This window comes from Spermophilus citellus, assembly GCF_964194105.1.
Source record: "Spermophilus citellus genome assembly, chromosome: 14".
Lineage (NCBI taxonomy): Eukaryota > Metazoa > Chordata > Mammalia > Rodentia > Sciuridae > Spermophilus > Spermophilus citellus.
The window spans coordinates 70,982,373-70,995,614 of record NC_138194.1 but is presented as its reverse complement, the minus strand read 5'-3'; the positions used below and the strand labels follow the sequence as shown (position 1 = coordinate 70,995,614).

Below are 13,242 nucleotides of genomic sequence, written 5' to 3'. Positions count from 1 at the left end.
ATTCAAAAGACTTTAACTTTGGAGGCTATTAATCCTATTTGCTTTGCGCTGTTAAGTCTAAGTTGCACAACATTATCACTAAGATACCTTAAGGGGGGGGGGGCGCACAAATTGAAAGCTATGTAAGTCATCCTGGACCCGATAGTATAAACTTTGTTAAGGAGTAGGAAAATCAAAATGCTCATAAAATGTGGGGGATTAGTTGTGTGCGTGTAACAACAGTACACTTCAACACTGCTTTTGCATTAAGGCTCGGTCTGACAGCACCAGCCCACTTTATTTTTATTTTTTAGTACAGGGATGAAACTAGGGGCACTTAGCCACTGAGCCACATCCCTCGCCCTCTTTTGTATTTTATTAGAGACAGACTATCGTTGAGTTGTTTAGGCTGGCTTTGAACTCGCGATTCTCCAGCCTCAGCCTCTGGAGCCGCTGAGATTACAAGGGGGCACCTCTGCGCCCGGCTGCACCAACCCACTTTAAAATATAGATTTCAAAATCACACTCCTTAAAGAAAAAAAAAAATTTTTTTTTCTTCTGCACCATATTGCAACGCGGGAGTACTGAGGACATTCTCCTGGGGTCACAAGCCGAACACTAGACCGACCCTTCCTAGCCATGAGGAAATCACTTCCATAAAGGAATTGCTGCATCCCGAGAGGGCTTGACCTGTCCTTGGAAGGGCGGTCGCCAGGTGTAGACCACAGTCCCCACAAAATAGAGCGAGCTCCATCGCCAAAGACCCTGCGATGGTACCCACAGCCTCCCGTGCAAAGCAGGGGTCGCGCTGACCCGAGCCCAAGACAGTACTCAGGACTGCCGCTAGTGTGCAGACCTGCTCAGCTCACAAAGCACTGGAGCCTGCCGCGAGCATGAGCGCAGGCGCTGCGGGGCGGAGGCAGAGGGGACACGCCGCTATCAGGCCCAGACGCCAGGCCACTCTCAGGCCCACGTTACTGTGGTGGGCCTTCCGCAGGCCTAAAGCTACGAGCAGCTGGAGGGCGGGAAGCGACCCGCGGATTTGCACCTGCACTGCCGGGTCGCCCCTCCCCTCTCACCACAGCCCAGCGCTGGCCTCCTTCCTCTTCCGCCCCTCGAGTTTCCCCAGTCTACTGCCGTGCCCCGCCCCGCTCGCGCGGCTGCCTGGCCGGCTGTGACGTCACCAGACCCCGCCCACTGGCTATAAATACTGGCGTCTCCGGCACCGCCTTCCCACACTCTTTGGCTCTCGTCGCGGCTGAAGCGTTTCCTTTTTTTCACCCTGTTGTCGCCTTCTCTGCCTCTTCTTTTCCTTTCTCGTTCTGCTGCTCTGCGGTGTGACGAGGCCAAATCCTCTCCCCACCCAGCCCGCGACTTTCTCCTTTTACCCACGCTGCTCCATTTCTCTCTGGCCGCCGCTGCCACTGCTGCTCAGCTGGTGTCGGTGCCGCGCTTTTCTCCCCACGTCGTCCCCGCAGCCTATGGCCCAGGCCGCCTTGGGTATTTCTGCTCAAGGTAACCACATCCCTCTTTAAAAATTCCGCCGAAAAAGAGAAGACGCTTTACCCGACTCTTTGGGCCGTTATCTCACGTGAGTACTGGGACGAGGAGAGCGGGAGGAGCTGGCGCGGGCCGGCCTCGGGGGCGGTGGGTGCCTCCGCTGGGCCGCGTAGCCCTGGAGTCCCCGCAGCGCCCCGCGGCCAGCCGCTTCGAACATGGCGGACAGCGGCGTGTGTGGCGGCTGTCGGTGCCTCGGGTGGCGGGGCTGGCGCGGCGGGTCGCGCTTCAGGGCCTTAGAGGCGGCCCGCCCGGCGCTCGGCAGAACCCGAGCCACAGCGGTTGGGGCGAGGGGGCGTGTGCGTGCGGGGGCGCGCGCGGTGGTCTGGCCGCCGGGGGTCGTGGTCCACTCCCGGCAGCGTGCGGCCCCCACCCCTCTCCCGTGGTGCATTGCTGTTTCCGGGGAGGGGGCCCAGCTACGGCCCCTCGGGCCGTGGTCCCTATCTGCGGCTGGCTCTGCTCGGCCGCCTTTGGTTCCGGAGCCGGGTGGGCGGCGCGATGGGCTGCAGCGGCTCGGGCGCTGGGTTATGAATGGAGCCGGTCGGGCCCAGAGCCGGCCTCTTGTGACAGCTGCGGAGGAAGCCGGTCTGGGGGGTGAGGGGAGCGCGGTCCCCCTCTGGTGGAGGAAAGTTGACCCCACTCGGGGCCCGGCGGCGGGGAAGCCCCGGTGTCAAGTAGCGAGCGGGAGGCCTTTGGCCCCTTCTGGAAGCCTCGGGGCTGCCGCTCCGCCTCTGCGGCGTTCCTGATTGGGCCAAGTCGCTTTCACTCACCCCAGTCACCTCCCGAGTCTGAGGATTAGTCACCATGGCTTCACTTTCCAGTTCGCGCCGCGATTTCTGGGCAGAAAGAGGGAAAAGGGTAGGCTGGGTGGCTTATCAGGTATTATCTTGACTGCCAGCAGTTAATGGTGATGACGTGTTTCAAATCTTAGAGAATATATGCCCTGAACTTGTATTCCTTAGACTACTGGCTAGGAAACCAGAAATGGTCGGGGATACAATTTACAGTCCAGTCATGTTTCAACAGATTTTACTGGATTTTGTGGTGGCATCTTGGTTGAATATGTTAAGTTTTTCTGTGTCCAGCTTGGGTTGAGAATGACCCTTAAGGAATCTCTCTCCCTTATTGTGCGCTCAGGAAAGCCTGATAGCAGTGTGGCTAATGGTTGTTTGGCGAGGCCCTAATGATCCTTACACATAAGATACCATGCAAATACTGATCCTGAGGACAAATAAGCTCCGAGGAGTTTTACATTAAGTAGGAAAGATGACTATAGGAATAAAAATGAAATCAAATAATAATTTGAAATGAAATCAAATTATAGTTTTTGTCCCCCAACGTATTATTTATATAGGATCCCAAACAGGTTAAAGAGTGGTACCTCCACTTTGATTCTATAATTATCATTAACATTTTCTTTTATTTGCCTTATCTAATTGTTGCGTGAATTTCACAGTTATGTCAGAGACACCAAAACACTTCCCTTCCAACTTTAGATAGGAACCTCATCGTTAGATAGGGTTCCATGCTGTTAGCAATTTAAAAAATTTGGGGGGAGTAAAATTGACGGTAAAATCCACAAAAGTGTACCATTTGAGCCTTACAAAAAATACTGCTATGTAATAACTCAAGCCTCAATGTGCAGAACAGTGCTATTGGCCCAGATAGATAGTTCCCTTTTGTCTAGTCAAACTGTCTACAAGTTCCCACAGACTCAACCATGATTCTGATTTTTTAGAATCAATCTGTATGCATTCTTTTGTGTAAAAGGCTTTAATTTGGCATGTTTTTGATGTTCACATTGCATTTTTCAGAAGGTTTTTTATTGCATAGTAGTACATTGTTATAAATACCTTGCCTGATTTTTTAAAAAAAATATAATTTTATTTTAGAAATTTCAGTCTTAGGCACATAAAAGAAGTCTCAAAGACGGTAACAGTTCCTGTATACTTAACCAGTTGACCATCTTATAGTATTGTGATACAATTAATCTAAAGTAAACTGAATTTGTTAAGTATTATTACTTAAACTCTTGAGTTTCTTCAAATTTCACCAGGCTTTTGGTTTTTGGAGAACTAGGGATTGAACCTGGAACTTTACTAGTATTCGGCAAATGCTTTACCTCTGAGCTACACCCCAGCCAACAGTTGCTTTTTGTTCTTTACTTTTTCCAGAATTCAGTCCTAACTCTACCACATTGTATTTAGTTGTCATATCTCCCCAGTCTTATCTGATCTGTGACAATTTACATTTTCTGTTGCTTTTCATGATTTTCAGTGCAGAGAAGTATTGGTTAGATACCTGATAGACTACCCTCCAATTTGGATTTGTCTTGATATTTTTCTTATTACTTGAAAGAATACTACAAAACAACCTTAGAAATAATTGGTAAAAACAATGTGTCGAAAAAAATCATGATCTTGAGATACTAAGTTTTGAGATATTAAATGTCAAAAGTGATAGGTTTTTTGTGTCTTGGTCTGCTGGCTGATTCAGTCAAGTCTGGTATGCTGTGCTCTTCAAATGATTGTTGAGGAACTTGGTTGCAGAGTTGTGTCATCTAGCTAATTTATGCAAACCATTCTAACTGAAAAATTTTTCATAATTCCTTTATCTTTTTCATTTAATCATTCATACTTTTGAAAATGTGCTTTTCAAAGTTTGGCACCTTCTTTCCCTGATAGTATATTTTTGTTAAATTTAGTGTCTTTGGGGGTGGGGTGGGTAACCTGGAATTGAACCCAGAGTGCTCAACCATTGACCCACATCCCCAACCACTTTTTTTTTTTTTTTTTATTTTGAGATAGACTCTCCCTAAGTTGCTTTAGGCCTCAGCCTCCTAAGTCACTGGGATTATAGGCATGCTCTACAATGCCCAGCTTCAAGTTTTATTAAAGATCTTACTGAAGAACATTCTTGCATTTATATTTCAAATCACTTAAGCAGCAAAATAGCTGTGGGTAATATAGCAGGGAAATGATGAATAATGTCTCACCAAGGATAATTATCCTGTTCCCTAGGATAATTGAGAGTGAACTGTCCCTGGCATGAGTAGTATTTTTGTTTATTTTTAAAAATTATCTAGGTGTGGGAAGAGTTGGATTGTTTACGGAGTAGCACATTATTTGGAATTTTATGTAAGTTTATAATCATTGTTGCAAGTTAATATGCATTCTTTGGTCATCAACTGTGAGTGTCTTTAACCAGTTTCCCCTGCTTGGTAGAACATATTACTTCCTTCAAGGAATCCTTGAATCCTGGTGGAGGGGAAAGGGAGGCTTTAGGCATGCTTAAGAGTGCTTCTGAAATTTTTCAAACTCTTGACCTTAAATTTCTAGTTTTATTATTTCTGGTTTCCTTATTACCAACCTTTTCTAGCACATACTGTCAGGTTCTATTACTTTAAAACAGTAAGTATTGAATTACAAATAGAAATGTAGGTATAGCATTTTATCTTGGGAACCAGTCAAACTGTAATAGGTGATGACCATTTATAAAACAGCATTTAGTGTGGCAAACACTTTGACAATTCATTTGCTTCTAGTGGTAATAGAATGAAGTGTAGATCTAGATAAGTTGGGTATGAGAAAATAAAGCTTAAGAGATTACTTGCCTAACATTATAAGGACTTCTCAATAATTCAGATACATAAGGTATTAGGATGTACAACTTTTTTTAAGTAATAAGAATTTGCATTTTAAGCAAAGAAAAATTTGGACTTGAATTTGAAGGGTGTTCTGGGTAGTTCCAGACTTTAAGATCAAGTTAGAACGTTATGTATTTAAAATCTTGCATATATGCTGGATTGTTGAGGGTACTTGGACAAATGAAAGCAAAATTTATAGCAGGCACTGTGGTGCATGCCTGTAGTCCCACTTACCTAGGAGACTGAGGTGGGAGGATCACAAGTTTGAGTTCCTATCTCCCTCAAGATAAAATAAAAAGGAATGGATGTGTAACTCAGAAGTAGAGTCTGGCATGTGCAAGACTCTGGATGCAATCTCCAATACCACCAAAAGGGTGGGGGGAGGCAAAATTAGACTGGAAATTCATGAGTAGGTAGATAAAGCACCTTGATAAGGTGACTGGTGCCAGGTTCTGTGAACTTCTGTAGTAGAGCAGTTTGGAAATTAATAAAAATTAATAAAAAGTGCTTGGTTCTGTGGTAAACACTTTGAAACATTTTGGGTAATGTGACTTTAACAAAACGTATTCTGTAGTTTAAGTGAACCTGCTATGGGAGCACAGCTGAATTTTATTTTTTAACATAGAATTATCTGCTACTTTTATTTTCTTTAGGGCGAACTTTCTGACCAAGTATACAACTACCCAGAAGGCCTAGGAGAAGTGCTGTATAGAGAGCAGTTCGACTTTAACGCCGAGCCACCTTGGGAACCTAGCTGATGATAGGGGGGTTCCATCTCCTAACTTGTCCATGTAAGTACCTAGGGGATCCCAGTAAAATGAAGGCAAGTGAGAGTGCTGTGTTTTTTAAAACTTGAAGTTGTATTTCTTTAAGAGCAGTGATCTTTAAAAACTCTTGACAGTTATAGATTAGACTTAACTATTCAGTTTAATTTATGCATTGTTCACCACTTAACTGGGTAATTTATAATTTACTTTCTCTTGAATGCATATAATATATTTTACATGAATAAATTGTGGAGTGTTTTTGTTTGTTTCTTTGTTTGTTTGTTTGGAACCAGGGGTTGAACTCAGGGGCATTCAACCATAGAGCCACATCCCCAGCCCTATTTTGTATTGACAGAGTCTCATTGAGTTGCTTAGTGCCTTTTTGCTGAGGCTGGCTTTGAACTTGTGATCCTCCTGTCTCATCCTCCTAAGCTCTTGGGATTACAGGCGTGTGCCACCATCCCTGGCTGTACAGTGGTTTTTGGATTTAAGATGTAGTTTGCCACATCATTTAACTTTGGTCCAAGTACTAGTCTTGATCAGAAAAAAAGTCAAAAACCATTTTTATTTTTTTGGTACTAGAGATTGAACCTCAGGCTTCATGCATGCTTAACATTCTATCACAGAGCTACATCACCAGCCCCAAAGACATTTTTAAATAAAGGAAAGGATTCTGCTGCCATTTCACTCAGTAAATGTATACCTCAGAGCATGGGATTTGAAACATGAATCTTAGTTTTTGTTTTCTTAGTCATGAACATCATGCTAGACTAAATATGATTTTTCTAGTTTACATTCCTTTTCATAAAATGACTTTTTATATAATATTCAGCTGTTGGGAACAACTGGTTGTTTTTAGAGGACTTTCTGAAAGATGTCTATGTCTCCCCCATCCTGCTACCTTTCTAACAGATTTTCAAGGATAGTTTTTGACTAGATTTTCTGTATGGATTGACTTTTTAGAATTGATTCCCCATGCAAAATATCATTCCTCAGTAAAATATTTGAGCTGCTAGATTTGTGTGGTTGGTTCATTTAAAAACTTAATTGTATATAGATTTCTTGCTATTGATTTGGGGTATTGAAATTAGGATATTTCTCTTGGCCAGAAACTTGGAAGGAATAGTATTAGAAATTTTCACAAAACCAAAAGATAACAGTTTGGTGAATTTTGTATTTCTTTAGACTGCACCACCACCACCACCATGGTTTGAACCCAGGGGCGCTTAAGGCTAAAGAGACAGAACAGTTTTAAGTACTAGGATTTTACAAGTTACAAGTTCTAATGCTTATAACCCTGATTGGAGGTTTTCCTATTTGGGCTTTTTTCCAACCTGTATAAATTTAAGCAAATTGCTTAGTTTTTGAAACATAGCCATATAATAAAGTTGGACTAGAATAATTCTTAATCCTAAACAGAACAAAAAAAAATTTGTAATGCTGTGTGGTTATGCATTGTGTTTCTTGGATGAGTAGTATTAGCATCATTTAGAACAGAAATATAGAATCCTACCCAACTTGAGTCAGAATCTTTTGAGACAGGGTCTTGCTAATTGCTGAGGCTGACCTTGTACTTGGTGATCCTCCTGTTTCAGCCTCGGAAGTTGCTGGGGTTACAGGCATGTATACCATATTGCCCCACTCAGAATGTGCATTTTAAACAGATTGCTTGTATGCATATTAAAAGAGAAGCATGGTGCCAACATCTTAGTACCAAGTCCATTACCTAATATTGTTAGTCTGTCTTTTCTAGAATATCTGATATTTTCCCTGAAGTTAACTGGGAGGATCTGATTGGCAAAGATACAAATAAATTCTAAGGTGAAAATTAATTTTTCTTTTAAGGAAGGCTATAATGAAGGATGTTTTTAGTTAAGTTTTTTGCTAAATTGGAAATTAAATCTTTATTTTCTTTAACATTTGTAATGTTTCCTCTTACACATTTGACACTGATAACAATAAGCTGAAATATATGAGAATAATTTTTGCCAAACAAGAAAAAGTAGTTTTAGAATAATAAGTAATATCAAAAATTCAGAAAGTCCTTACTCTTTTGAATGAGGAAAGTGGGAACAGACAGACTATGCTAAAGATGTTTATTATTTATTCTGTAAGTTCTGGCATCCCAAATTACTGATTTTTAGATTTATTATGCCAAGGGACAAGGTATTAACATATACTCTTGTACTAGATACTTTGCTATAAAGCTATAAGTCCACAATCCCTTATTCATATAATTTTGAAACCCAGAAAACTTTTTAAAAGAGTTTTTCTTCAGCTTCCTTGGTGTGACCCAAACTAATTTGGGAGAAAAACGTGACCTGAATCTGTGCTGAGGTGAGGCTATTTTTATCCTATCCCATTTAATGTTAATATTCCAGAGTTTAGATGTAGATATATTGTGATTACAGGATGCTGACTCATTCTCTTGGAGAGAGTTACGTTATATATTATAGATACCACATTATTGCTCTAAACCTTGACTAATTGTGAACTCAGAAAATACTTTGTTCTATTGTTTCACTAGAATTAGTAAAAATGGTAAGAGAATCATACCTCCCAGAAATGTAATATTCTTATGTATAATAGTGTGTTCTAGAAACTGAAACCCTGAGATTAATTTTATGTTGAGCAACAGTACTATTTGGAACCAATAAGAGAACTTTGCATAAAACATTGCAAAGCATGTTAACTGTTGAATATTAGTAGAATTCCTGTGCAGGAGATCTGAGCTCCAGGATTTGCTTCAGGGTAAGGTTTTTAAATCAAATAAACATCTGAATTTAGAGGTAGTTCATTAAGGATCTGGAAGCTATGGAAGTTGCTTACATAGTACAACCTCTCCCCACTCCCTCAATACTGGCTATTGAAACCAGGGATACTACCACTGAGCTACATCATAGCCCTTTTCATTTTATTTGAGACAGAATCTCACTAAAATTGCCAAAGACTGGAATTGAATTTATGATCCTTCTACCTCAGCCTCCCAAATTACTGGGATTACAGGTGTGTCCAACACTAGCTATAAATTATTTTCTTTTGAAATATGTTTTTAGAATCTCACTAAATTGCCAAAGACTGGAATTTATAATCCTACCTCAGCCTCCCAAATTGCTGGGATTACAGGTGTGCCCATCACTAGCTGTAAATCATTTTCTTTTGAAATTTGTTTTTAGAATATGATGCATTATGTGAGCATTGTGAAAATATCTTTGGTGCTGGGGATAGATCTCAGGGCCTCTGCATGCAGTCTCTGAGCCACAACTCCAGCACTTGAGAATACCTTGACAAATATTTTTAATATTAGTATCTCATGTTAAATTCCTTATGTTTGGCTGGCATGGTGGTACACACAGCTACTCAGGAGGCTGAAGAAGAAGGATTGCAAGTTTGAGGCCAGCTTCAGCAATTTAGCAGGACCCTGTCTCAAAATAAAATATAAAGGACTGGCCATATACCTGAATGGTAAAGTGATTCTGTGTTCAGTCCTGGGGTGGAGGTGGCAATAGTGGAATTTCCTAGGGCTTTATGGAAACCCCAGTAAGGGGTTTCTAGTGTGTTTGTTTTGTTTTGAGTTCACTTTAGCTGTAGCTCCAGTATAATTAATAAATTAGCCTAATGGAAAATATTTAAAATTATCTAGTCCAGAAAACTAAACTCCCTTTAACTAGTGGATTTGGTAATAGCTTTTACCAATGGATCCAATAATGAAGTCAGGTTGAATTAACCATTGTATACCCCCTGCCTTTTTGTTGTTGTTGTTGTTGCTGCTGGGGATTGAGCCTGGCAGCACTCTGCCACTGAATTACATCCCCAGCCCTTTTTATTTTGAGACAGTGTCTTTACTAAATTGACAAGGCCGGCCTTGAACTTCTGAGTCTTCTACCTCAGCCTTCCAAGTAATTGGGTTTACATCTGTGCCACCAAACCCAGCTATCATATATATGTCTTTCAGTGTCATATTGTATCTAAGTGTAGAAAGAGATTTAATTAATTAAGTATACTTTTTAAGTTTGCTATAAAAATTACCTGATTGTTATTAGTTGACTGTATGTTCTTACAGAAACATCAAAAGGACATCAGCATTCAGGTTCTGACTTTCAATTGTTAGTATTTGTACAGCCTTAGTAGGACCCCACCTTAAGATTATTTTAACGTTTTTTATGAATTTGCTAGTGCTGCTGCTGCTGCTTCTTTTTTTTTTTTTTTAAAGAAGAAGGTGAGATCTTTTTATTTCATTTTTTTTTTTAAGAGAGAGAGAGTGAGAGAGAGAGAATTTTTAATATTTATTTTTTAGTTCTCGGCGGACACAACATCTTTGTTGGTATGTGGTGCTGAGGATCGAACCCGGGCCGCACGCATGCCAGGCGAGTGCGCTACCGCTTGAGCCACATCCCCAGCCAGCTGCTGCTTCTTGTATCATAAATTGTTAATAGAAAAGAGAGGTTGGGGCTGGGGTTATTGCTCAGTGCTAGAGCACTTGCCTAGCATGTGTGATCCCCAGCCCTGGGTTTGATCTCCAGCACCACATAAAACTAAATAAACAAAATAAAGGTATTGTGTTCATCTACAACTGAAAAAAAAAACAACAGTTGATTCTACTTGTGGTAAAAAGGAGAAATTTGATTATGCAAGCAAATTCAACAGAACATTCATTAATGGTTGATAGTCTTGGAGAAAGAAGAGTAAAATTATCATTGTAATATATAGTTTTAAGGTGTGTGTGTGTGTGTGTGTTTATTAAACAACCCTTGCCCCCCATACTGGGGAATGAACCCAGGGCCTCTTACCATTGAGCTATATAATGAGCCTTTTTTATTTTGTTTTGTTATTATTTTACTTTTGAGGGAATTCTCTGTTGCCCAGGCTGGCCTTGAATTTGTGATCCTCTGCCTCAACCTCCCAGGTAGCTGGTATTATAGGCATGTGCTACCTTTCCAAGTCTTAAAATATATTTTTAAAGTATGTTTATTTCTTTGACATGCATAAAATACTTAAGGGTGCATTTCTGCTGGTATAAAGTAGCAGAAAAATATTCTGTATAAGCATAGTATGAATTAATAGCATGTTAATAGATTAGTAAGTTTGGGCGGGGGATATGGTATTGTTGTTTGGGGCAGATTTGTCTTTTCTAGGAGGGCCAACAAGATTGGAAAATGGTGTAGACCAGTTTTTAAAGATGTTGAACTGTTTCTTGCATTTGCTACACTGCATAGTTTAGAATTAATAAATAAATTAATTAATAAAGTGACTATTAGTCTGTTTCACACTGTCTTCACTGAACACATTCTTTTTTCAATTTAGGGTTTCCCCTACTCCTCTCCTTCACACCTCTCAAAACCATTTTGGAACACAGACGAATTAATTATGAGAAAGGTTTTGTAAACACTAGGTAAATTTGGTAGTTTGCTGTTCTAGGTTGGTCATTGTTTAGATAAGCCTGAGGACACTCTTCCAGTGAAAGTACTTATTACATAATGGAAGGCCCAGGAAACAGATGTTTTGTTCTTAACCTCCATTCATTCATAGGTTATTTGTGCCTATTTAAGTAGTTTGTTGCATGCTAATTGAAGCAGAGATTTAGCCATCCTTTTCCCTAATCTGGTGTTTTTCACTTGATATGGTCCAAGTAGAAAGTATTTGGATAACATACTGAATTAAAAGGATTAGCCTGGTCAGATTCCGTTTGCCCAGAAATGTATGCAGCCACTCTTGAGGTTTGAAATGTCTGTAATGGATTGACTTGCAGCAGGAGTCAAAATAGCAAACTCTTTCGAAATATTCTTCATAAATTTTTTGCCTCATTTTATGTAAGCACATATTTCAAGTATCTCTTCAGGATTTATTTACTATGGGATTTTATTTTGTTCATTTTATCTAGCTTAATCAGTTTGTGAACTGATCTTTGATACCTCAAACACAGTTGTTTTGGGGGACAATGGTGAGGGGTTTTTGTTTTTTTTCTTGTGATGTATATGGTCTTGATCTCTAGAGGTTTGAAAATAGTATCTTCTAGAACTGCTTTGTTTGAAACAATAGTCATATACAGGTACCTTAGCAACTGGGAACACAGCTCATTGATAGAGCACTTGTCTAGCATGTGTGAGGCCCTGGGTTTGATTCCCAATACTCTGGGGGAGGAGAGCTTTGTTTTTAAAAAATTTAGTTCCTCAGATGCATGAGGCTTATTTCAAATGCTTGAACTACCAGTAAAGAATAATTCATTCATCATAGAACATTGGGCAGCACTACTCTAGGATAATTATTGTAAGTGAAATATGAATCACATTCTAAGGTTTATCTAATAAAAAGTTGTTGCTGAATTTGTAAGGGTTTCTTATTTGTATATTACTGAATTCTTTAGTTGTCTAACATATCCTTAGGATATTACTCCTTATAGTGATTGAACCTCATGTAAATTGAAATTAATATTAGCTTTATGTTGACTTTTTTTTTTTTTTTGGTACCAAGTATTGAACCCAGGGATGTGCTTAACTAACACTGTGCCACATCCCCAGCCTTTTAATTTTGAGACGAGACAAGGGCTTGCTAAATGGCTGAGCCTGGCTTTGAACTTGTGATCTTCTTGCCTTATCCTTCTGAGTCACTGAAATCATAGGTGTGCGCCACTGTGCCTGGCGACTTCAGGTTATTTTTATGTATTCCTTGCTCTTTACTGAAAGTATTGCAAAGAGCTGTTAAAGGAAGTATTCTCTCTTAGTTCATCACCTAGGTTTAGTGTAATCAACAAGAGTTATATTTGGTGTGATCACAAATAGGATGGTGTATTCTAGTACATTCATCTTGGAAACTGTAACAATAACCAAGTATTATTCCAAAGGAGATATTTGCTCTCCTGAATTCACGAAGAGCTCCTACAGGTTATAAGAAAAAGGGAAAGCACAATTTATAAAAAAAATTAATAGACTCAAATTCATTTGTCACTTCCAACCTAGCATTTCTATCCTTGAGCATGTGTCCTAGACTGTAGCACCTATGTCTATTTAGACTTGCAGCCAGTACAGGACAGGGTATCCTGTAAAATAGCATACTGCAAAGTATTGCTTAGGATTCCATGAAAGAAAACTATTAAATAAGGGAATGGTGCTTAGCAAAAGTCTAAACATCTGTAGGGGAGACACACACACACACTGCCACCTGTGAGAAGGTCCTTTGAGATATGAATCTTGTTTCTTAATTGCTTGCTTAACCTGGTCTTTGTTGCAGTAATTGTATTTCACATATGTTTTATATACAACAATAAAAAGTATTCCATTGTAGTTAGGGCTTCCA

The 13,242-nt window shown here is 40.2% G+C and overlaps 1 protein-coding gene across 4 annotated transcripts in view; it reads left to right on the top strand.

The window, feature by feature from the left end:
• The first annotated feature begins 222 nt into the window (after positions 1-222).
• Positions 223-13,242, top strand: part of AZIN1 (antizyme inhibitor 1) — a 30,284-nt gene continuing 17,264 nt past the window's right edge. For 3 of the 4 annotated variants that reach the window (XM_081265872.1, XM_081265873.1, XM_081265874.1), the window contains exons 1-2: positions 226-1,570; positions 5,836-5,973. The gene's annotated coding sequence lies outside the window, so the exon portion shown is untranslated. Of the gene's footprint in view, positions 1,571-5,835; positions 5,974-13,242 lie in introns of all 4 variants that reach the window. The other variant, XM_081265875.1, reaches the window with a different exon arrangement.